The 24,147-nt window shown below is 38.9% G+C and overlaps 1 protein-coding gene and 1 long non-coding RNA gene across 3 annotated transcripts in view; both read right to left on the bottom strand.

The window, feature by feature from the left end:
• PLXDC2 (plexin domain containing 2) overlaps nt 1–24,147 on the bottom strand; it is a 425,380-nt gene that overhangs the window by 377,583 nt on the left and 23,650 nt on the right. The window lies entirely within an intron of this gene.
• The window catches only part of LOC139186450 (uncharacterized), a 36,188-nt gene continuing 18,424 nt past the window's right edge, over nt 6,384–24,147 (bottom strand). The window contains exon 2 of the long non-coding RNA XR_011570006.1: nt 6,384–24,145. This is a non-coding gene — a long non-coding RNA (uncharacterized lncRNA). The remainder of the gene's footprint in view (nt 24,146–24,147) is intronic.

Here is a 24,147-nt window from a genome sequence, read left to right as displayed (position 1 = left end):
GACTGTTCTATACACCTGTGTCTCTTTTTGCTGTCTCGCATGTAGGGTCATCGTTATCATCTTTCTAAATTCCATATATATGCCTTAGTATTCTGTATCAGTGTTTTTCTTTCTGACTTACTTCACTCTGTATAATAGGCTCCAGTTTCATCCACCTCATTAGAACTGATTCAAATGTATTCTTTTTAATGGCTGAGTAATATTCCATTGTGTATATGTACCACAGCTTTCTTATCCATTCATCTGCCGATGGACATCTAGGTTGCTTCCATGTCCTGGCTATTGTAAACAGTGCTGCAATGAACATTGGGGTACACATGTCTCTTTCAATTCTGGTTTCCTCGGTGTGTATGCCCAGCAGTAGGATTGCTGGGTCATATGGCAGTTCTATTTCCAGTTTTTTAAGGAATCTCCACACTGTTCTCCATAGTGGCTGTACTAGTTTGCATTCCCACCAACAGTGTAAGAGGGTTCCCTTTTCTCCACACCCTCTCCAGCATTTATTGTTTGTAGACTTTTGGATCGCAGCCATTCTGACCATTGTGACCATTCTGACCATTGTGGTACCTCATTGTGGTTTTGATTTGCATTTCTCTGATAATGAGTGATGTTGAGCATCTTTTCATGTGTTTGTTAGCCATCTGTATGTCTTCTTTGGAGAAATGTCTATTTAGTTCTTTGGCCCATTTTTGATTGGGTTGTTTATTTTTCTGGAATTGAGCTGTAGGAGTTGCTTGTATATTTTTGAGATTAATTCTTTGTCAGGTGCTTTGTTTGCTATTATTCTCTCCCATTCTGAAGGCTGTCTTTTCACCTTGCTTATAGTTTCCTTCATTCTGCAAAAGCTTTTAGGTCCCATTTGTTTATTTTTGCTTTTGTTTCCATTACTCTGGGAGGTGGGTCATAGAGGATCCTGCTGTGATTTACCTCAGAGAGTGTTTTGCCTATTTTCCCTCAGGGAGTTTTATAGTTTCTGGTTTTAGGTTTAGATCTTTAATCCATTTTGAGTTTATTTTTGTGTATGGTATTAGAAAGTGTTCTAGTTTTATTCTTTAACAAGTGGTTGACCAGTTATCCCAGCACCACTTGTTAAATTCTTTTAGTACTGAGACACCAGGGAAGCCAATCTGTGTATAAAAACATCAGTTATATTTGAATAGATTCTAAAACTGTAAATAACAGCTTTAATTTCTAAATGCAGCATACTTACAGATAATAAGTTTAAACCTAGCTGAGATCCTCTATTCGTTTTTAATATTGATGTTTATAGATTTCATGAGAATCCTGTTTATGAATATTGACAGCAATCAAATTTCATAGGGTCACTCCTTTTGGATTTTCAAAGATAGATTTATAGACACTAAGTATATTCTTCTTCACTGGATTTTCTTCAGTGGAATTACCTCCACCCTGGTTGTTATTCTCACATTTTAGAATACTAAAATGAGAGACTGCATATGATTATCTTTCTACTCAGTTTATCCAGGAAATTTCACCTCATTTCCTCTTGTGTTAATCACCTAAGAGCCAAGAAAACTACAAAGCTCAGCAACATGATTTTCACTATAAGGGTGTTCCAATAATCCTTTTTTTCAGTGGCAATAAAGTATAAACAAGGATGAAGGTGTGACTCCCGGAGCTGACAGAAGAGCACAAACATTTCTGGTATGGCTGAAATAACAATAACCAGTGGGGCAGTAACAGAATCTGTATGTCTGCCAGGAAAGGGAGGGAGGAGGGTGTGAGGGCATCCATGTGTAGGTGTTCATCCAGTGCCCGTAGCTGGAAGTTAAAGCTGTGCATTTCTCAGAGATGCCTGAAAATGACGTGTTAAACAATTGTGAAAACCTGCCTTAGTCTTATGACTGTCATAGGAGTTTGTTCTTTCTAAATGGTCCATTAAAAAAAGAAAGAAACAAACAAACAAACAAAAAACTTCAGTTCTGTATAGAGTTTCCTGAGATGAACAAGGCTGAAACAGAAAGTAAAAATCTTCAACTTGAACTTCCATGGGAATATTCAGGAACTTGGAGGTATTTTAGAGGGTTTTTTTTTTCTCTCCCTATTGTATTTTGGAATGATAAAATGTGGAGAAGCAGCGAAGTAAATGATAATGATGTAAGAAAACCTTAAAAACACAAAGCCAAACAGGGTATCTTTTGATCCATTCATTCTAGTGATGAGAAGGCAGGACCTTCAGAGCATATAAAAGCTTTTTTCTTTTTTTCCTAAATTTGCAAAGTGAAGCACAGCTCAATTCTCTGGGAAAATACATTTCATAAGAATAAAAAAAGTGCTAAGTTTTTCCACCAACCTTCTTAATTCTTATGCACAGGAAAAAAGCAAAAGAATTTAACCCAGAGGGTAGACAAGTTGGGCTTCGCAGGATTCATATCTGCCTGCCAATGCAGGAGACGAAGAAGATGTGGGTTTGATCCATGGGTGGGGAAGATCTCGTAGAAAGCAATATGGCAACCCACTCAAGTATTCTTGCCTGGAAAATCCCATAGACAGAGGAGCCTGGAGAGTTATAGTCTATGGCGTTGAGAAGAATCAGACACGACTTAGCGACTGAGTACTCACTAGACAAGTTCCCTACAGCATGGAGTATCCAGAAAGGGAATCTTTCCATCGTGCAGGTTTAACTTTGAACACAGGTAAAGTGCCCCTGAGGTTTCCAGAGCTGTTCCAACCTTCATGGCCATCTGTAACTAGATTTACTTCCCTCTCCATTTTTTTTTTTAATCGACATTGCATCTATGTGGAATACAACATTGAGAGACGATCTAAAAACTACTCCTTTGCTGGTAAAACACCTAAAGCAAAACGAGTCTTACCTCTGCTTCCTCTTCTACTGTCTCCTCCAGCCACACTGAACCATGATCTTTTTCCCAAGTGTCATCTTCTCTGTCTCCACAGGGCATTGATTAGGGCATTGATTAAATTGACCTCCACCTCCAGGAAAACCTCTTGTCCAGGCTTCCCCAGCTCTCACTTACCCTTTTGAACTTAGGAGTGCTGTCACCTCTTCCAGGAAGTCCCTCTTGACTCACTCTTTAAATCTACACTAGATATCTCTCATCCCCTTCTCCTCCTGCAGGATAAGAGGATAAGATGGTTGGATGGCATCAACGACTCGATGAACATGAGTTTGAGCAAGCTCTGGGAGTTGGTGATGGACAGAGAAGCCTGGTGTGCTGCAGTCCATGGGACTGGAAAGAGTTGGACACAACTCAGCAACTGAACTGCGATGTCTCTCATATGTGACTAAAGCCCAATGTGAATTCCTTCCTGAGTTCTTTTCCTACTCTCCTGAGAATATATTTACATATTTATCCAATCTATTTTGCTACACTCTCTTTGAAGGATTTGTATACTACGCATCATTGCATCTTCATTGTCTAGCACAATGCATATAACGATTGCCTGTGAATACTCATTGCAAGTATAATTTGATTGGTTAATTCTCATCCAATGTCCATTTTCCCCTTTTCCAAAACATCAACATCTCATCAGCACTTTCACTATAATCTTCAGAATTAGCAAAAAGGCACATTATTTTAATAAAATGTACTTCCTTAAATTATTCTATTTTTTAATTTTCAAATCATTTATACTTTAGTTTTAGGAACAATACGAAGCTTAAGAAAAAATGGCATTTGGTATATATAAGAATGTTAAAGCAAAATTGTAACTGATTTTTGAGGAAAATGCTACCAAATCTAGTTGTAATATAATTTCCTGTTAAACTATAAGGCAAAGCATGTGAGGAAATCTAATTCTGAGCATAGCCACATTACTAGTCAAGAGGATGTTAAACATAAAGTCATATGACAAAATTTATCATTACTATAAAATTAAAAACAAGATATCCAATCAAATGTATAATATATCCATAAATAATATGGATATATTATACATAAAAAATAACTTTACAGCAAATGATACCAACCAAAATATATGTGGGGATATTTTCCTCAAACGCTCTTAAAGGAAATACATTTAAATCAGCAGACAAAATCCAATCAAAGTCAGGATACTAAAAAGGCTTTGCAAGTGCTACTTTCAGATTTTACCTACAATGGTGTTAGGTGCCTATTTTAGCCTAAAACATAACATGATTAATCAACAGGAAAGCATGCTTTCTCATACTCAAATTAAAAAATCTTCCTGGATTTATCACAAGTGGCATTTTGTTTCAATTCATTCGCTGGGTCCCTCTCTCAAGAAAACAATATGTTCTTTGTGTGTGAATAATTAGTGTGAATTGGTCAGAGCCCCAACACATATTTTCATGAATTACCATATTTAAATCACATTTCTAGCAGGACCGATATTCTTTTCCTCTAGTATTTAAATAACATTTTGAAAAGTATGTTTGGTTTATACCTTCCATTAAAAAAAAAAAACAGACCCCCCCCCAAATTTTTTTTTTTTGCTTTCTCTCAGCTAATATATGGCCAATTATCTCAAACCAATAAAAAAATGTTTGTTTTTAATATAAAACCTATAGAAATTTGGACTCTGTTTTCTTAAAAATACTGAAACAGCAATCCTTTGCAAAGAGACATGACAACAAGTAAAAAATTATACTGAATTAAATCAAGGGATATATTAATAGTTCTTGCTCCCTAAAGGTACTGAATATTAACTCATTCATTCTTTGAAGAGAAACATGAAGACAATAATTCCATTCTTGGAGTTATCCGTACAAAACAGCATTCAAATAAGGAATTGCTGCAGGACAATCCCAGGGCTGTTTGGGTGGAGCAGCAATGCTCATCTGTATCCTAGGAAGTCCTGCCCAATATGCTGTTCCTCACAACAATTATATTAAATATAATTTCTAAGGAGCCCAGCTGTCAGTTCATAAGTGGCAAATGTAAAATGCTACATGCAGTGTATGAGCCCTGCAAACACCTCTATAATGTAATGTCAGCTGGCAGCTGTTTCAGAACAATTCCCAAAATTAAAATATTGTTCCGAACTGGGATCTGCACAGATGTCTTTGTCAACACAACTTCTGCAAGAACATCTACCCAAGGTCCAAGATTCATCTAAACAAAACTGCTGGGAAAAAGGAACCCAAAACATCATAGCTCACTGTTCACATCCTTAGCCATCTCACATGCTGTTAAAAATTGAAATATACCATGAGGACTCAAATAAGAGAGAGGTGGGATCAGTTTTAGATCTTAAAGATCAAAACCAGCTCCTCTTAGCCTCTAAATACACAACAGGGGGAAAAAAAGGTTCCCATTTGTTAATTTTATGTTTCTTAAGAAGAAAAGTAGAAAAGAGTTCATGCAGAACAGGAACCACTCCAGCAGGTTATAGGAAGCTCTTCCCAGCTTATTTCTGCTATTCCTCAAAGCAGATTTAGAGTTGGGGCGCCAGACAGCTTCCATCTCTCACTTCTAGATTCTGAAGGAATAGGAGATCAGGCCCCAGGGACTGATGGCAATTAAAAGAAAGCGGATGCAAACCTACAATAAGTCTAAGAAGCTTGGCTAACTCTTGGCAGGGTGTAAATAGATCTTAACACCATTTGCTTCTATTTTCCCTGATTGGAGAGTTCAGTGTTAAAAAGAAAAGAAAAATGAGTTGCTGTAGGGTAGGTGTTGTGTAGCGTAGGTATTATAAAATGCCTTTAATAGCAAAACATAAAGCAAGTAAACTTTCTCATTCACGACTAATGAGCCGATTCAAATTTGTAAACTTGAAGAAGACACAAAAAGAAAAGAACTCTCTTTGTTTCCCCTTCCCATGATTCTATTTCTATCTTTACTGCAACTCTTTAGTTAACTACTGAATTTCTATTGACTGGAAAACAGTGAACATTTAATAAATACCACGACTCAACTAATACTGGCTGCAGAAAATCTTTGCTTCTGGACTGAACGGGGTTACTTATATAATCTAGTGTTTTACACAAAAGTACTACATCTGAGTTGGACAACATATAAATACTATTTCTATGCTGTATAATTATATATAGATATCTAAATCCAATCTATTTATGCACACTCTATGTTTACATATATAATTACTATTTTTAAATACTAGATAAATACCATGTAAGTACTAGGCAAAAGAGTATCCCCAGCTTCGCAGAGAAGACAAATAATTAAAGCTATTTAATCAAAACTAGTTGGATTATGACACTTTCGTTTAAATTTCCTTGTCAGATTATGCTATGTATTAATTATTATAGTCATTATTAATATCTTATGCCACTCTAAGTTCTACAAAGAAATACATGTTTGGAACATATCTAATATTATTTCCCATATTTAGACCTGAGGATCTTTACTTTCTTTGAGGTGTTTTTAACTTCTCCTTTTAAAAATAGTGTTCTGACACCACATTAAGTGGTAGTGGCATTCTTTTTTTTTTTTTGGCCATACTGCACAGCATGTGGGATTTTAATTCCCCACCAGGGATTGAACCTGTGCCTGCTGCATTGGAAGATGAGGTCTTAATTCCTGGACCACCAGGGACGTCCATAGACCTGAGTATCTCTACATATCATCAAATAATATAATGATAATCCCCAACAAAATAACACTTCAACTTAATGATTTTTTGACTTTATGACTGTGCAAAAACCATATGCATTCAGTATAAAATGTTCTAATTTTGAATTTTGATCTTTTCCTGGGCTGGCAACATACTGCATAGTACTCTCTCATTCTGCTGGGCAAAGGTCGTGAGCTGCAACTCCCATTCAGGCATGTGGTCAGAAGGGTGAACAACTAATACACTTACAACCATTTTGGATTCAAACAACCATTCTGTTTTTCACTTTTAGTGTAGCACTCAATAAATTACATAACATATTCAACACTTTATCATAAAATAGGGTTCGTTTTAAATGACTGTGCCAATTGTGGGCTAACGTAAGTGTTCCGAGCACATTTAAGGTAGGTCAGGCTAAGCTATGATGTTAGGTGCATTAAATGTGCTTTCTACTTAAGGATATTTTCAGCTTTAATGGGTTTGTGGGGGCGTAACCCCACTGTAAGTCAAGGAATTTCTGAATCTCCTCTATTTAGAGTTTAAGACTCTAGCATTTCCCTAGGAGTTTTAAATTAACACCACTTACTAATCCATATGAATAATCCACAAACAAAACCTTCTCTGTCTGAAAGACCAGACTCTTGATGTAGTCCCAGGTAAGTAAGGAAGCCTCTCTGCCATCAAGTGCATAGTCCAGTGGAGACACTAGTGGGAAGCCAATTATCTTATAATTCAGAAAAGTTATAAAAGATGTGCTCCAACTCTAACTGAGGTGGAGTTGGAGGTCAAGAGGACTATAGGAAAGGTCAAAAATTGGACATTTGAACTGTGGCTTCAAAGATGAGTAAGAAATTGCAAAGCTGAAAAGAGGGGCAGAATGGCACCAGAGACTAGGTGAACAGGGAATGAATATGAGAGAGGATAGTGCGTTTAAGCAGATGCAGGTTGTTAGTTTAGGGGAAGCTGAGAATAGAGTGGCCTGAAAGGAGGCTAAAATGGTGACTTGAATGCTGTGCTAATTGAGGGGTTCAGACAATCTCATAGAGACTAGGGAGACATTAACATTTTAAGCCAGGAGGTGGCAAAGTGAGATTTCTTCACTTCGGAAAAGACCAATCAGGCAAGAAGAGGAAGAAGCAAGAAGACAGTGACCAAAAGAAGGTGAGCTGCTAAGTTGTTGTTCGGTTACTAAGTTGTGTCCAACTCTTTGCAACCTCATGGACTGTAGCCTGCCAGCCTCCTCTGTCCTTCACTATCTCCCAGAGTTTGCTTAAATTCATGTTCACTAAGTCGGTGATGCTATCTAACCATCTCATCCTCTGCCATCCCCTTCTGCTTTTGCCTCAAGGGAGACTCCAAAAAAACAAGTGGCCCAGGAAAGAAACGCGAAGGTACCACAGTTCAGGGGGTAACTTAGGAGCCAGAAAGAACTGAAGAAATTTAAGAAATACTGAGATGGTAAAATGATCAAACTTTGACAACTGTGTGGTCGCAGAACGGAAGCAAAGGAGATTAGGTAAAACTGACTCTCAGATATATTCCGGCAATGAAGAGTGTATACATAATGATCCAATACCAGAAACACGGAAGGAAAGGGGTGTAGTTTGGAGCACATTCATTACCCAGTTAAATCATGTAGATGGAGGGACCCAGTAAACTGTGTATTTGACAAATACGTATTGAGCATCTGGTTTGTCCCGCACACTGTTAGGCGCTGGGCCCAGTACGTATTGATGGTGAACAAAACACCCATGCTCCCTGTCCTCATGGAAAGAGGGTTTCTCACAAGGGAAACAGAGAGCCTGACTAGCGAGAAAGATGTCTTCAGAAAACGATGACGCATCACTTCTGATCAGTTCTCTGTTGGCTTTTTTCCCCCAAGTATAGGCAACTCTCAAGCATTTTTCCAAAGGAGCCAGGACACTGCATACTTGGATACCCATTGAACCTTATGAATGTGAGCTCATTCATTCACTTTTTTTACTCCTTGCACCACCTCTATTATTTATGAAGTGTCTGTTCTGCGTCAGACACTGTGTGTTAGACACTATGCCAGATGCTCTTACTGCCAGGGAATTTTGGTGGCGGGGCAAGCACACGGCACTGGTGACCAGACTTGGCTTGTTCTTGACTCGTTTTGCCAAGTTTCTAAATGTCACTGGATTTCTTTCACCAGTAAACAAGTGTAAGTGTTTAGATCACTGACTGCAAACTGCACTGCAGAGCCAGACCTCTCCACAGAGGCCAGACCACCTGGGGGGAGATGGGGAGGGAGAAGAGGAAGACGTGCTGAATAGGTAGGGTGACCACCCCAATTTGCATCTGTGTCACCCTCGCAAGGCAAAGTAAGATTTTCCTTTTTAAAAAGAGATTTCTGAAGCTAAGTTAAAAACCCACTGAGTTGGAAGATTTCTAAGATGTCTCAAAATTCTAAAATGTTACCCTCTGCATTTTCCCCATAGAAAGACTTTAATGAATGGTGATAGGCCCTTGGGTCAACTCGCTACAACTTACTTCACCCATAATATAATACTATTCTACATAATATAATACAATGTAATATAAAAGTCTGAAATGCAATACTAATGATATGGCCTGAAATACAAGCCTTGGGAACAGGAAAAAATTTAGCAAGGAAAGGAAGGGAAAGATTTGAGGCATTTTAGGAGAAGGCAATGGCAACCCACTCCAGTACTCTTGCCTGGAAAATCCCATGGACGGAGGAGCCTGGTAGGCTGCAGCCCATGGGGTCGCTAGGAGTTGGACACGACTGAGCGACTGCACTTTCATTTTTCACTTTTCACTTTCATGCATTGGAGAAGGAAATGGCAACCCACTCCAGTGTTCTTGCCTGGAGAATCTCAGGGACGGGGGAGCCTGGTGGGCCGCCGTCTATGGGGTTGCACAGAGTTGGACACGACTGAAGCAACTTAGCAGCAGCAGCGGGCTAACTCCTGGGTACCCTTGCCATTTCTCCTGCATCTTGAGACTTCTAATTTACCCACCTCTCTTCCTTTCTAGTGGCTCCTATTACCATGGCAATGCCTGTTGTTCTCTCCTCCCCCAGTGGACCGACCACTCTTCAACCCGAAGTCTTTTTTATCCCTCAATCTACTCACTTTCCTTATTTCCAAACTCTCCCCCACCCTCAATTTAAATTCACCTGGTGGCTCATGTGGTAAAGAATCTCCCTGCAACATGGGAGACCTAGGTTTGATCCCTGGGTTGGGAAGATCCCCTGGAGAAGAAAATGGCTACCCACTCCAGTATTCTTGCCTGGAGAATTCCAAGGACAGAGGAGCCTGGCAGGTTACAGTCCATGGGGTCACAAAGAGTCAGACACGCCTGAGTGACTTTCTCTTCTTCAGTGAAGCTAATCCCAATTACATGTTGAGAAAAAGGACACTTAAATGTCATTCCCATTAACCTGAGAGCTCCTTATCTTATCAAAAGTATTTATATTTTTTACAAGGCCAGGTTGCTAATTCAAATGAATGACTGATTTGATGGACTGTATCTGCAGTCCTAAAGTTAAAATGAGACTGGCTTTGAGAAATGATTCTTTCACTTATTCAGCAAGTATTTATTGAGACTCTTGTTTTGTGCTTGATACTGCATCAAGTGTTGTGGATTTCTCTTTGAAAAAGGGGGACTTCCCTGGTGCTCCAGGAGCACAGATTCAATCCCTGGTGGCGGAATTAAGATTCCACATGCCACACAACCAAAAAAAAAGAAAAGGCAGTAAATAATCCACCCTCAGGAGCCATACAGTGCAGGAGCCATACAGTGCAGTTGGGAGATAGAAATGAACTGCATGGCACAGGCTGCTGGCAGATGATGCACCACAGGAGGAGTGAGTGACGAAGGAAGATAGCTCTGGGGACCAAAGCCAACTCTAGGGAGTTTTCTGCCTGAAAATTTGCCCTCAGAAATCAGAAGCTCAAAACAGTACTTGTTATTCCTGTCTCTCATCTTTCTCCACTTCGACATTGATTCCTCCAAGAAGCCAGCTGGCTGGCTGACTGAGTGTCTGCGTGTTGCTCCCAAAACAATAGGAATAAAGGCAAACCAGAAGAAGGGGAGGTAATAGTTTATAATTTCAAGGCCATGTTTAAGCAAGTCAAAAGCAAGTCCAATGAGGAAATGCCCTTTAACAGTTGACATCTCCCCAACAAATTTATTGAAAATACCCAATTTCTGGAGGAAAACATAGGCAAATTAAAATACTCTAATAATGACCCACTGGCCAAGGGTTCATTGATTCAAATTGAGTAAATACTACCTTTGCACATCTATTCCTGTGGCTATTGTTTGGCCAACATACTTCTTTAGAACTTAAGCTTGCCCAGCCCTTGAAAGGAATGAAGAAGAGGCATATATCTAAAGTACAACATCTCTGATGTCTTTGTCAAATTCCTGTGTGAAGCCTGAATTATGATACTATATGTCTTGAGCCACAGATAAAAACTTTCCAAATTAGAAAAAGAGCCTTCTAACAATTGCCACTAGAGATGATTATTCCCTAATCAACACTGAAGGAAATGAGAACTGCCCCTCTGTATTATTCCCAGATATCTTCTGGAAGTGTTGAGAAGAATATTTAAGTGAATGATTGTTAGCCAAAGGGAAAAAAAAAAAAAAGGACCCAAAAATGAGTGATTAATTCCTCTTAAGTTCTAATTAGGAGCATGAATTATCTGATCCCTTAAACTGACTGTGTGCAGGCTATACTTGTAATATTAATACAGGCTTTAAAAACTGGGTAGGTTATGATTCTAAAGTCAAGAAAGATAGATTTAGTTCTAGCCAATCTTTGCTTTCTCCTGACACTGAAATATAAGAACTGTATGATTTTAATTACACTGTGAAAACTGAAATAACAAATAAGTGACTCCCTATTCTGGTAAAGGTCTGCCAGCTCTGTAACTTGCTAGATGTAGGACTTTGGGCAAGTAACTTAATATGTGAATTCTTTATTTCTCTTAATGCAAATTAAGGAATCTATAGTGAGTCTAATGAAATGATCCATGTAAAATGAATGCCCTAATGTGTGGCATATAGTAAATACTTAATAAAGTATGTTTTAAAATATGTTAGCCACAGTAGAAATCCAATTTGTATAGTCCTAGTCATTTTGTACATGTCAATTTTTCCTGATTGATTTTCCATGAGGAAATGATTCAGCAATAATTTTTTTTATCTTCATCACTGCAGTGAAGTATATATCTTGAAGAAGGCAATTAAATGTATTTAAGAATAATAATGAAATAAGAAGGGAAAATTTAAAATTTTCAAAATTGTCAGAATTTCAGTACACGCTGTTTGCATTTCTCTTCTTCATGTATGCCTGGAATCATGAACTGTGGAGGAAAGCAGACAAAGAGGGTGAAATGCCAGAGCAGAGTTGTCAGGGCCAGAAGAGACAAGGATGTAAGAGATGGATGAGCACTAACACCTCACAAAGCCTGAGTCCTCCCTGAGCTCCCAGTGACTGACCAACAGTCCTTGAGCTTCACGTGGATGCTCAGCACCAAGTTTTCAGTGCTCAACTCTGCTTCCAAGTTCAGCACAGATCATCAAGCTGGCAGATAACGATGTTTGTCAAACCTGATTTCACTTCAAGGAGATACTGACACATGGTGTGAATGTGTGTGTGTGTAAAGTTTCAATTATTGGGTATCTTTAATAAAAATGATAGTATTTTTACTATAATTTTCTCATGCTAAAGTCTAAAGACCCCAAAGTAAGATTCTGGTTAAAAGTGTGATTAAAGAAAAGAGACATTTCTGCTAAAGAAAAAATCACTAAATGATGTGCAACACTTGTGAGAAATATATAGTTCACAAAAAAGACTGGGCTACTAGTAGCAAACATAGTGACTTGACAAAATACCTTCAAATAATAAAATCTGATATGTTCAATTTTTAAATGGCATGTGATACTGAGTGGCATTTTTTAATTGATTTTTAAAATATATTTATGTTTTAACTGAGGGATAACTCCTTTACAGAATTTTGTTGTTTTTCTGTCAAACATCAACAAGAATCAGTCATAGGTACATCCATGTCCCCTCCCTCCCATCTTCCTCCCCATCCCACCATTCTAGATTGTTACAGAGCCCCTGTTTGAGTTCCCTGAGTCATAGAGCAAATCCCATTGGCTATCTATTTTACATGTGGAATTGTAAGTTTCCACGTTACTTTCCATACATTTCATCCTCTCCCTCCTCCCCTCCCCCATGTCCATAAGTCTGTTTTCTATGTCTGTTTCTCCATTGCTGCCCTGAAAATAAATTCATCAGTACCATCTTTCTAGATTCCATATACATGCGTTAGTATACAATATTTATATTTCTCTTTCTGACTTACTTCACTCTGTATAATAGGCTCTAGGTTCGTCCACCTCATTAGAACTGACTCAAATGTGTTCCTTGTCATGACTGAGTAATACTACATTGTATACATATGTACCATGGCTTCTTTATACATTCATCTGTTGATGGACATCTAGGTTGCTTCCATGTTCTAGCTATTGCAAATAGTGCGGCAATGAATATCGGGGTTCTGTGTCTTTTTCAATTTTGCCTAGTAGTGAAATTGCTGGGTGCTTTTATTCCTAGTTTTTTAAGGAATCTCCATACCATCGTTCATAGTGGCTGTATCAATTTACATTCCCACCAGCAATGCAAGAGGGTTCCCTTTTCTTCACACCCTCGCCAGCATTTATTGTTTGTAGACTTTTCGACGATGGCCATTCTGACTGGTGTGAGGTGGTGTCTCCCTGTAGTTTTGACTTGCATTTCTCTAATAATGAGTAATGTTGAACATCTTTCCATGTGTTTGTCAGCCATCTGTATATCTTCTTTGGAGAAATGTCTGTTCAGGTCCTTTCCCCACTTTTTGATTGGGTTGTTTGTTTCTCTGGTATTGCATCGTATGAGTTGCTTATATATCTTGGAAATTAATTCTTTGCCCATTTTTTCCTTTGCTATTATTTTCTCCCATTCTGAGGGCTGTCTTTTCACCTTATTTGTAGTTTCCTTTGCTGTGAGAAGTGACATTTTTGAGCACTTGGTTTATTATAGGCACTAAACCAAAACCATTCGATTAACTCATTTAATACTGTGGGTTTTATAAAAGAAGAAACTATGACTTAAAAAGTTCAAGAAAATTTCTTAAAGTTGTATGAGGCAGAATAAGGACTCAGATCTGGGTCTGTTTGATTCCATAAATATAAATATCTACGAGACTTAGCAAAGAATATTCTTTTCAAAACTTCAAGGGCCGAAAGTTGATAATAATTTGAAATGACATCAGACATTTCATTGGCCTGATGAGTCTGTTATATCAGTTAACTCAGACCAAAAACTTAAAATGGTATTTGAGCTTTAATTATGTGGGTATTTGTATATTACTGTCAGAAACCTCATTTCTACTAATACAGATGAAAAATGATACTCAACAAATATTTACAGGTTATTTGCCCAGTAGTGAGGTTGCTGGGTCATATGGTAGTTTTATTCCCAGTTTTTTAAGAAATTTCCATACTGTCCTCCCTAGCGGCTATATCAATTTACATTCCCACCAACAGTGCAAGAGGGTTCCCTTTACTCCACACCCTCTCCAGCTCTATAATACAGACAGCCCAGCCTGGCACTCTATGGTGACCTGGATGGGTGAGAAGAGGGAGGCTCAAGAGGGAGGGGATATATGTATAATTATGACTGATTTGCACTGTTGTATGGCAGAAATCAACACAACATTGTAAAGAAATTTTCCTCCAATTAAAAAATAAATTTAAAAAAACCAAACGTTTATTATATGAACTAGGCACAATTTAAAGCTTATTGGATACATTCAGGAATAAAACCAAGATCCCTGCCCTTACAGAATTTGCATTTTAGTTCCATTACAGTTTAGTTTGTCTATAGTAAAAACAGAACACCCAAGGAGATGCTTGATCTTGCATGTGCTTCTGGGAGGGGGCAAAGTATAGAGGAGTCAAAGCCCTATAGAGTGAGTTTTGATCAAAGAGAAACAAAAGATGGGAGAATCCAGGAAACAAACTGATCCAGATAAAAATCTGTTCCAAGACATTATAGTTTCAGACAACTGCTCAGGCACAACTTGTGGGACTAAGCATCCAGCTATGTTTTCTTGTGAAACTGTGGCCACTTCAGCAACACTGTTTATTGGCCTGTCTGCTTTCATTTCTCACTTTCCTTAGTCCCACTCCAGCTTTCTAGGGATTGCACATCCTTCAGAAAAGCAGTAACAAAACACTTCTCAAGCTCAGTATTCTACACACCCCACACTAAGAAACTAAAAAGAAAATGGGGAAGGGAGAAGATCAGAAACAGAAGGAGAAGATAAAATTGTTACAGCAAAGTAGTAATATATATGTCCACTTCTCAAAAGTTCTTGGAGTTCAGATAACAAAGGACTATGCATTGAATACCTTGTCCAATCCTTTAGACTTTAAAATGGAGCTCTTATTTTCTGACTTTTCTGTATCTGTTGCCTTTATGGAACACTTGAAAACACATACACATCACAGAGTAGTCAAATAAATGGCTTTTTTGAGTGGGGTCCAAGACTCAAATTACTGTGATTAGTTCACATCTATAAAATTAATAAAAAGTCTTCTCACTCTCAGCCTGGTGATGATTACATTGTTTGCTTTATTGTGTCAGCCTAAGACTACGATGCAGTTAGAAACTATCATAACAATATGAGGAGATCAAAAAATATTCTTAATAATCCAGACTCTTTTGCTTAATAGTCGACTCATGATAAGTCACTCGCCTTAGAAGGGCCTTTTGATACGGACTATTCTGCGGTCTAAACAAAATAAAAAACACATTCATAAAAATGCAGATTTTCATTATCTGGCAGGTACAAGTAGTGTCCATTTTACTGAATATATGTTTCGAGGTCTGGATTCTCCTTCATTTCCATATTATAATTCCACAGACTTTAGATGAATTATAAAATGTAACAACATTACCATGGCTAAAAAACTTTTGTCTCTAAAATCCATTTTTATTTCGTACTTTTCAATGATTTATCCTATTTTTCACTGGCTCTAGACTAGATCTTCTTAAAGTTTAATGAATGAACCACGTGCGAATCTTTTTCCAAAGTCGATTCTGTTTTAGTAGGCCTGGGGAGATTTCAAATTTCTAAAAATCTCTCAAGGGAGCCTGATGCTCCTTAAAAATATCCTAAAAACTCCAAGTAGAATACTTTGATTCAGGTCAGCTAAGCAACTCTTTGTTGTGCTTTTATTATGGGAGAGGCCCTAAGCTGTGATGTTACATGATTCTTAATGAATGATGACAAGGGAATAAGAGAAAATCAGTCCTTTGTTTGGAACATGACCATCCCTGGCAAGGATAATAGTTCTCCACTGATGTCCCAAAACAGCACTATAAAATGCCATTACTTATAACAATTATCAGTGTCATAAAATGTTTTGTTTATGTGTCTATTTTTGTCTATTGTGAAATCCTTTATTTTTGAAAACTTGCAAAAACAAGAAATAGGTCTTATCATTCTCTTTGATTCTTCTAGGGTTACATCGGAGGAGGCAATGGCACCCCACTCCCATACTCTTGCCTGGAAAATCTCATGGACAGAGGAGCCTGGTAGGCTGCAGTCCACGAGGTCGCTAAGAGTCGGGCATAACTGAGTGACTTCCCTTTCAATTTTCACTTTCATGCATTGGAGAAGGAAATGGCAACCCACTCCAGTGTTCTTGCCTGGAGAATCCCAGGGACAGAGGAGCCTAGTGGGCTGCTGTCTATGGGGTCGCACAGAGTCAGACATGACTGAAGCGACTTAGCAGCAGCAGCAGCAGCAGCAGGGTTACATACCTGAATGCTTCATATACTGCAAGCACTAATCAAATGTTTGTTAAACCAAATCGAAGGCAACCTGCTCCAGTGTTCCTGCCTGGAGAAGTCAATGGTTAGAGGAGCCTGGTAGGCTATGGGATCCATGGGATCCCAAAAGTCATCCGCGACTGAGCAACTAAACAAGAGGGTTGGCTATCCCAGAACAAGATACCCCTCCTCTAGATCCAACAGCAAAGCACTTGAACTTTAAGTAGAATTCACTTGTCATTTAGCTCTAGGGTCTAGGTTTGCCATTCAGTCAAAAATTCTGAGTAAGACACAATTTGCTTTCTGGTCAGTTGCTCAAAAATTCATTAAAATTCATGTCTCTCCTAAACTGCGGTATATAGAATATTTTTAAATGCATATTTTGGTGCCCTGATAAAGAATTTAACAGATAGTAATTCAAATGCAGATTATTTGCTTTAGAATCTCTCAGGATGGGGTGGGTAAGTAGTGGTCTTGTAGAAACTGATTAGACTGGTCTTTCATGATTAAACATCCATGAGATATTAATCTTTTAAGCAAATTTGCTTTCTACTTTGCTGTTTAATTATAATACCCCGTAAAAGAGAAGAGGTTCAAAAGTTTTAGGACACAGCATCTATAAACAACTCAGCTGACTTCTCACTGAAAATTTTTAAGTAGGGAGACTTTTACTAACGGAAAAATGAGTACTTACGTACTCTAAATTACTGTGTGGGAAAATACATATTCAATTTTTTTTCCTTATTCAAAGAGCGTGTGTGTGTCTGAGGAAATCTGTCAGGCAGGCAGGTGCAGTTTTCTTCTAGGTAAGATAAGGGGTATTTCTAATTCAACTACCCAGAGCAAGAAAATTGACAAGGAAAGCAGTTATTGTCCATGCTTAGTGAGGTTAGCACTGACCTCCTCAGTGAGGTTAGCACTGAGCATAATCCTCCTCCTCTGTGCTCAAAATTAATGAAAGTTGCTGAAGTGGGACGTCAATTATTGATACTACTTTAGGGCTATCAGATTACTCTAACACAATTTAGGGAGAAAGTACAAGTAACTTAGAGAACTATGTTTAATACTCCCAAAGACTGTTTGGCCTGGACTGTCCCTGCTGCCCAATTCTCCAGACAAAGCAGCCCTCACAGAAATCTGGAAAACTATTTTCTTGTGTACCGTCTCCTGCTCTTAGGTGCTTATTTCACTTCAGACTTCTTGAACGTCAGAATAGTCTACCCCACACACTGGGAAAGGATAACACATATCATATATAATATATCAGAGTTCATTTTGTAGAATTGTTGCTGTTTAGCTGCTAAGTTATGTCCAACTCTTTGCAACCCTGTGGACTATAGCCCGACAGGCTCCTCTGTCCATAAAATTTCCCAGGTAAGAATGCTGCTGTGGGTTGCCATGCCCTCCTCCAGGGGATCTTCCCAACCCAGGGATCAAACCCACATCTCTAGCGTCTCCTGCATTGGCAGGTGGGTGGGTTCTTTACCACTGAGCCACCATTGTAGAATGTGGTTTTCATTAAAAATGTTTATGACTTTGTGTGTGTGTGTGTGTGTGTGTGTGTGTATGAGAGTATTTGTTTATATACATGTATACTAATTTATATCAATAAGTCTATCACATGGGAAAGAAAAATGTATTTGGATTATTTTACTGTATTTGTATTTGTTTATTTCCTTTATCTACAATAAACCTGTTTCTATTGTAATAAGACTATTTTTCATTTAAAATATTATACATGTGTGTATATGCATAGAAAAACTTAGAAATTCTACAAATCACTATATTTAAATAAAAATGCATGGACTTCTAAGGACCATAAAGGAATGATAATCTGCATAAACACATGTGATGAGATATCAAAAAGGCATTAGTAGGAATTCCTTCTTCATATGATAAAAATCTTAATTACCACTTAGAGTTTAAAACTTTTGTCCCATAACTTAGACTAAAACAACAAAGTAAAACAGTCTTTTCTGAAAGCTCCCTTTCATGGGATGGAGAGTGAGTTCATTAAAAACTCTGCCATCTCCTTCTTCCCTTCAAAACCCTTTGAGGCAAACAGAATCATTTCAATAAATTCAGGTGCGTGGGTGCAACAGGGAGAGGAAAGACTATGCAATCCTAGTGGGTACTTCATGGAAACATTTGAAATTCATCTTAATCTGCATTAAAGGTGTTTGGAAACTCAAATTAAAAAACAACAGTTATCTCCAGTTTTGGTACTTTGACTAAGCATTTCTAATTCATTTTTGCTATTTCACAGCAGTGTTTCAGGTGGGCTCCTCCTTAACCTAACCTAAAACAGTATTCAAGGACTAGGAAGAGAGTTTATAAATATCCTTGTTAGACAACAAGCCTTGTTGGAAGCCTACCAGGTACAGAACCCTGCTGGGAAACTGAGAGAAGTCACCAATAAAAGATGTAGTTCCTCTCTTGGAAGAATTTGCAATTCACTTGAGGGATTCGATGTAGGAGGCATGCAAATAGCATAAACCCACCAACCTGCAGGAACAGAAGACAACAAAAATTGAAAGCAAATGCCTACAGAAATGATCCATTCCACAGAGAAAATCTGAGAAAGCTTCCAGGAGTTAGGTGCATTTTGAGACTGATTTTAACAGCAGCCACAGAACTGGATTAAGGAAGAACAGAAGCAATATTTTCTAGGTGAGTCAGTACACAGAGGAAGTCGGCACACAGAGGAAGTCGGCGAAGACAGATCAATTTCCCACATAAAATGGGATCCCACTGGGTCTGAGACAATTTTATTCTAACCCAAGCGTTCACGACTTTGCATTTGATAAATATATCAGAGATATAGTTCTGTTCATTAGGTGCACAGATTTAATTGTGAAACAGGCTGGACCCCAGTCACTGCTGCTCACTAATTGTGTAACCTCGGGAAAATTTCTCTCCGTAAGCATCCATTACTTCATCATTAAAATGAAGCTAATTATAGACTTTCTGTTACAGGGTAGTTCTGAGAACAGGATAATGCATGTAAAGTGCTTGGCACACACTATGATACAAATTAGAGCACGGGGAATGTTAGCTAGAGTTAGAGTTGTTGTTGTCTAGTCGTTAAGTCATGTCTGACTCTTTGCAACCCCATGGACTGTAGCCCACCAGACTCCTCTGTCCGTGGGATTTCCCAGGCAAGAATATTGGAGTGGGTTGCCATTTCCTTCTCCAGTGGATCTTCCCGACTCAGGGATTGAACCCTCATCTCATGCATTGGAGGTGAGTTCCTTACCACTGAGCCACCTGGGATGCTATTAGACTGAAATAAATTAAGTTCAGGCCTCAGGAAATGAGAGGGGGGTTTCCTAAAGTAAAGATAAGTTTAGGCGGTGATTCTCAAACTTGAGTATCTATCAGAATTGCCTGGAGGGCTTGTTAAGTCACAGCTTGCTGGTGCCCACTCAAGTTTCCAATCCAGTAGACCTAGGGTGGGAGAAAACTGAGACTCCACACTTCTAGTAAGTTCTCAGGTGATGCTATGCTCCTCACTTTGGGAACCACTGAGTTAAGACATGTATACCAGGCAGGCATTTTTCACCTGAGAAAACCCCTTGCCTATGTGATTCTCCCATGTGTTCTATAGGTCTGCACGAAGACCAAAGTGGTACTTTTGAATCTCTGGGATGTGTGCTCCATTTATTTATAATGGTTACTCAGAAAATTTGTTTTTGCTATGTATGAAAATCTGCTATTTGAAATAACCTGAACTCTACCTGGGCTTCCCTGGTGGCTCAGAGGTAAAGAATCTACCTGTGATACAGAAGACACAGGAGACCTGGGTTCGACCCTTGGGTGGGGAAGATCCCCTGGAGAAGGCCCTGGCAACCCACTCCAGTATTCTTGCTGGGAGAATCCCATGGACAAAGGAACCTGGTGGGCTATAGTCCATAGGATCGCAAAGAGTCAGACACAACTGAAGCAACTGAGCAGGATCTCTACGTGGGGCCAAAAAGAAAGCATGTACATTCAAATATTTGGTGCAAGAAGCTGTAAAACATCTTATTATTTTCAGTAAGGACTTGAACTAGAATGGAACAAGTAGTGTTAGTTGCTCAGCTGTGTCTGACTCTTTGTGATCCCACGAACTGTAGAATGGAACAAAATGACCCATAAATTCTTTTTGTGAGGATATTTGTCACACTTCTCAAATGACCACTAGATACCAAGTCAGTGATGTGCCTAAGAATGTTGCCTCAGAGACTCTTCTCTCTTCTTCCCTTTTTCCCACATTGCGTGTCTTGACGTTGTTTCCCTGAAGACTAACTGATTTTTGTTGTTGTTTAGTTACTACATTGTGTCCGACTCTTTTGTGACCCCAAGGACTGTAGCCCAGCAGGCTCCTCTGTCCATGGGATTTTCCTGGCAAGAATACTGGAGTGAGGAAGGAGAAGGTGGAACGAATGGAGAGAGTAGCATGGAAATATATACACTACCATATATAAAATAGATAGCCAGTGGGAATGTGCTGAATGACAGGGAACTCAAACGGGGGCTCTATAACAACTGAGAGGGGTGGGATGGGGTAGGAGGTGGGAGGGAAGTTCAAGAGGGCGAGGACACTGCCATACCTATGGCTCCTCCATGTTGATGTATGGCAGAAACCAACACAATATTATGCATCAGTTAACCTTTAATTAAAAATAAATAAATTTTAAAAAGAAAAGAGAAGGAATACTGGAGCAGGTTGCCATTTCCTTCTCCTGGGGATCTTCCCCACCCAGGGATCAAAGTCATGTCTCTTGCGTTGCAAGGTAGATTCTTTACTGCTGAGCCACCAGGGAAGCCCCTCTCTGAAAACGTTTTGGGAGATGAAGGAATCCTGCCATTCAGGGCTTATTATGAGCACAACCAAAAACCTCAATTATGTTTTTGTGGACAAAAACTATTCCCAGTAAGGTTTATTCCTACAAAGAGAGCTATTATATATGAAGAAAAGATGATTAGAGTGTTTCATATCACTAACACTGTTTTTCAAAAGGTAAAAGGCTCAAGGAGAAGCTGATGCAATAAGACTTATTTTTTGCCCTGGATCTGGATTCAAACACTTCACAAAGCTGCTGTTTCCCCCTTCCACTCTTGTCTCGGGCAAAAATATTGAGTCACAAGAAAATAAAGAAGAAAGATAATTAATGCTTTTTTCCCTTTCATTTTCTCCTCCTCCTCCCCTAAAAATAGCTTTCCTGCTACTACCAGATCCAAATTACTCACCTTTGGCACAAGCACCAGCTTTATATTTACTCATTAGGGTGGTTTCCATGGCTACCCTGGAGGTACCTAGCAAGAAGTGAGAGGTCTGACTCATAAAATCTAGTGCAGCTTGGTAAAATTTTGGTGTGGTCAGAATATTATGGAAATAAGAGAACTGACTTAAAAGAATTAAATAAATGGCCTTCGGAGATGGGGCCCTATTGGTTTGGTAACTACCGACCTGGTGTTACTAACCGAGAACTGTTTACTGCAGGGCTTGACTCTATGATTGACAAGCAGGAGAGGAGTTCCCACAGGTTCCAGCAAACACCTGTTCTCCTCTTGGCAAGGGTTTAAAATTACACTTCACTGCCTGCTGACAATAAATTGCCCCGATTCTACACAGCTTGGCTTAACATTTCATCTGACAAGAAGTCACCATAATTGCCTCTCCAAAGGTGTAGCAAAAAATAAATCCTACACATTTATTACGATCTATCGGGCACCTGTGACAGCCATATGTTATGGCACACCTGGTAAGAGATCCAGAACTGGCACAAGGGCCTTCTTAGAGAACGTGAAAAACAGAGAGGTGAAGTGACTTGGCTCCATGTGAAGGGTGGAAGGCTCACCAAAGAGAAGCATGTCCAGGACCAGTGGTCTTGCTAAGCGAGAACTTGCAAGTATGTCCCAGTAAGTTCCTACCAGACGTAAGAGATGAATAACCAGAATAAATCAAAGCGAGACATTTCCTGGCACAACTAGATTCCGAAAATATTGAAAGAAAACAAATCTGGGCTTATGTTTGTCGTTCCAATGTCCAGAACTTTGAATTTTGGAGATAATAAATGACCTTGTATGTGACCTTACAACAACATGGGAAATCCCACATTTCTATAATCTTTGGGAAGGAAGATCCTCTTCTATCTGTGAGTGTTGGTAGTTAATAGTTGGTCATTTGACTGAATGAGTCAAAGCTAGTTGTGCATAGCCTTCGATAGCACCCATGAAAATAATTCCCCTTCCTCCCTCATCTTCTAAGGCAAGATGTTAGCAATTTTGACTGGAGGTCTCTATTCACATGGCTAGAAAACCTTGTTTCAAGAATACATTTACCAGATAAGCTTGATGTTAATCCTGTTTCACCACTAAGTATCAGATTTATTCCTAAACAAACTGTGCTTTTGCTCTTCACAATCATGTAAAATACCCTAGAAGGGAGAAACTCAGGCAACTGATGTTGAGACCTCTGTCTATGTAGACAAAGGTGTCTTCCTGCATTATTTGTTCTTTATTCACTTGCTCCCCACCCTTGTTTCCCACTTCTTTGTTTCCTAACATATCTTTCTCTCCCAGAAAATATCTTAATAACAAGTCCTCAGCAGTATCCACGTTCTTATGAAGACACTCTGGACATAGCAGTAGTTGATTCTTTAAAATTCACAAGAAAATTTTCAAATATAGAAGAATAAAGTATTGAATAATTACCAATCAGGTCATCTCTAAGGTCTAGATTTCAGTCCATTTGATTTGAAGCCAACATGTACATTAGTTGAGGGCTTCCCTGGTGGCTCAGGGGTAAAGAATCCACGAGCCAATGCAGGAGACACCAGTTTGACCCCTGGGTTGGAAAGATCCCCTGGAGGAGAAAATGGCAAACACCCTCCAGTACTCTTGCCTGGGAAATCTCACGGACAGAGAAACCTGGCGGGCCACAGTCTGCAGGGGTGCAGAGAGTCAAACACAATTTAGCAACTAAACAACAACAAAAGCACATTATTTACTAAAGATGTTCATTATGCCATGACGTACACAGGTGGAAAAATAGAGAGAACAGAAGAGAAATCAAGAGAGAACAGGCTGTTGGGGGCTGTAATTGTCAGGAAACTATTATGATGAAGGAGGGGTGGGATATGGGTAAATTTAGCTGAACTCTGAAAAATAATCTCAGCATGTAAACCTGCTACTATAGGCCTGTGGTTATTTTAGAGGCTTCAAACTAAAGCATCATAAGATGCCCTTAAGTCACATCTCCTTTCTGTAAGAACACATAAATTACTGTTAGAGAGTACCAAGTTTTCAAAATAAATGGAATCCTATCCCAAATCTGAAATTTCAAAGTAAATATGGTCATCTGAAGATATTGATAAATATTGTCATTTATCTTTCCTGCAAACGTCCAATGTCCTTTGCCAAGTGGTCTCCAACGTGGGGTACGGCAGACCATCCATTGGGATATCTTGTTCCTTTTAATTTCTATTTTGTTTCTCTTTTATAATGTATCCACTACTATAACAGGACAGGCAAATAAGATATAAATAAGAAATGAGGAATACAAATCACCAGCATTTGCTGAGCCTTTACTATGTGTCAGGCCCTCTGCTAATCACTTTACATGAAGTAATTTATTTAATTCTCAAAGTCACCCTATGAGGTAGGGGTTTGTTATTGTTCCCATTTTATAGAGGAGAAACATAAGGCACAGACTTCTGTCTGAGTCTAAGGTTAGTAAGTGGTGGAGCCAGAATGCAGCT

The sequence above is a fragment of the Bos indicus genome, chromosome 13 (genome assembly GCF_029378745.1).
Source record: "Bos indicus isolate NIAB-ARS_2022 breed Sahiwal x Tharparkar chromosome 13, NIAB-ARS_B.indTharparkar_mat_pri_1.0, whole genome shotgun sequence".
Lineage (NCBI taxonomy): Eukaryota > Metazoa > Chordata > Mammalia > Artiodactyla > Bovidae > Bos > Bos indicus.
Note: the sequence above shows the minus strand (reverse complement) of the source record. Positions and strands in the feature narration are given on the sequence as shown.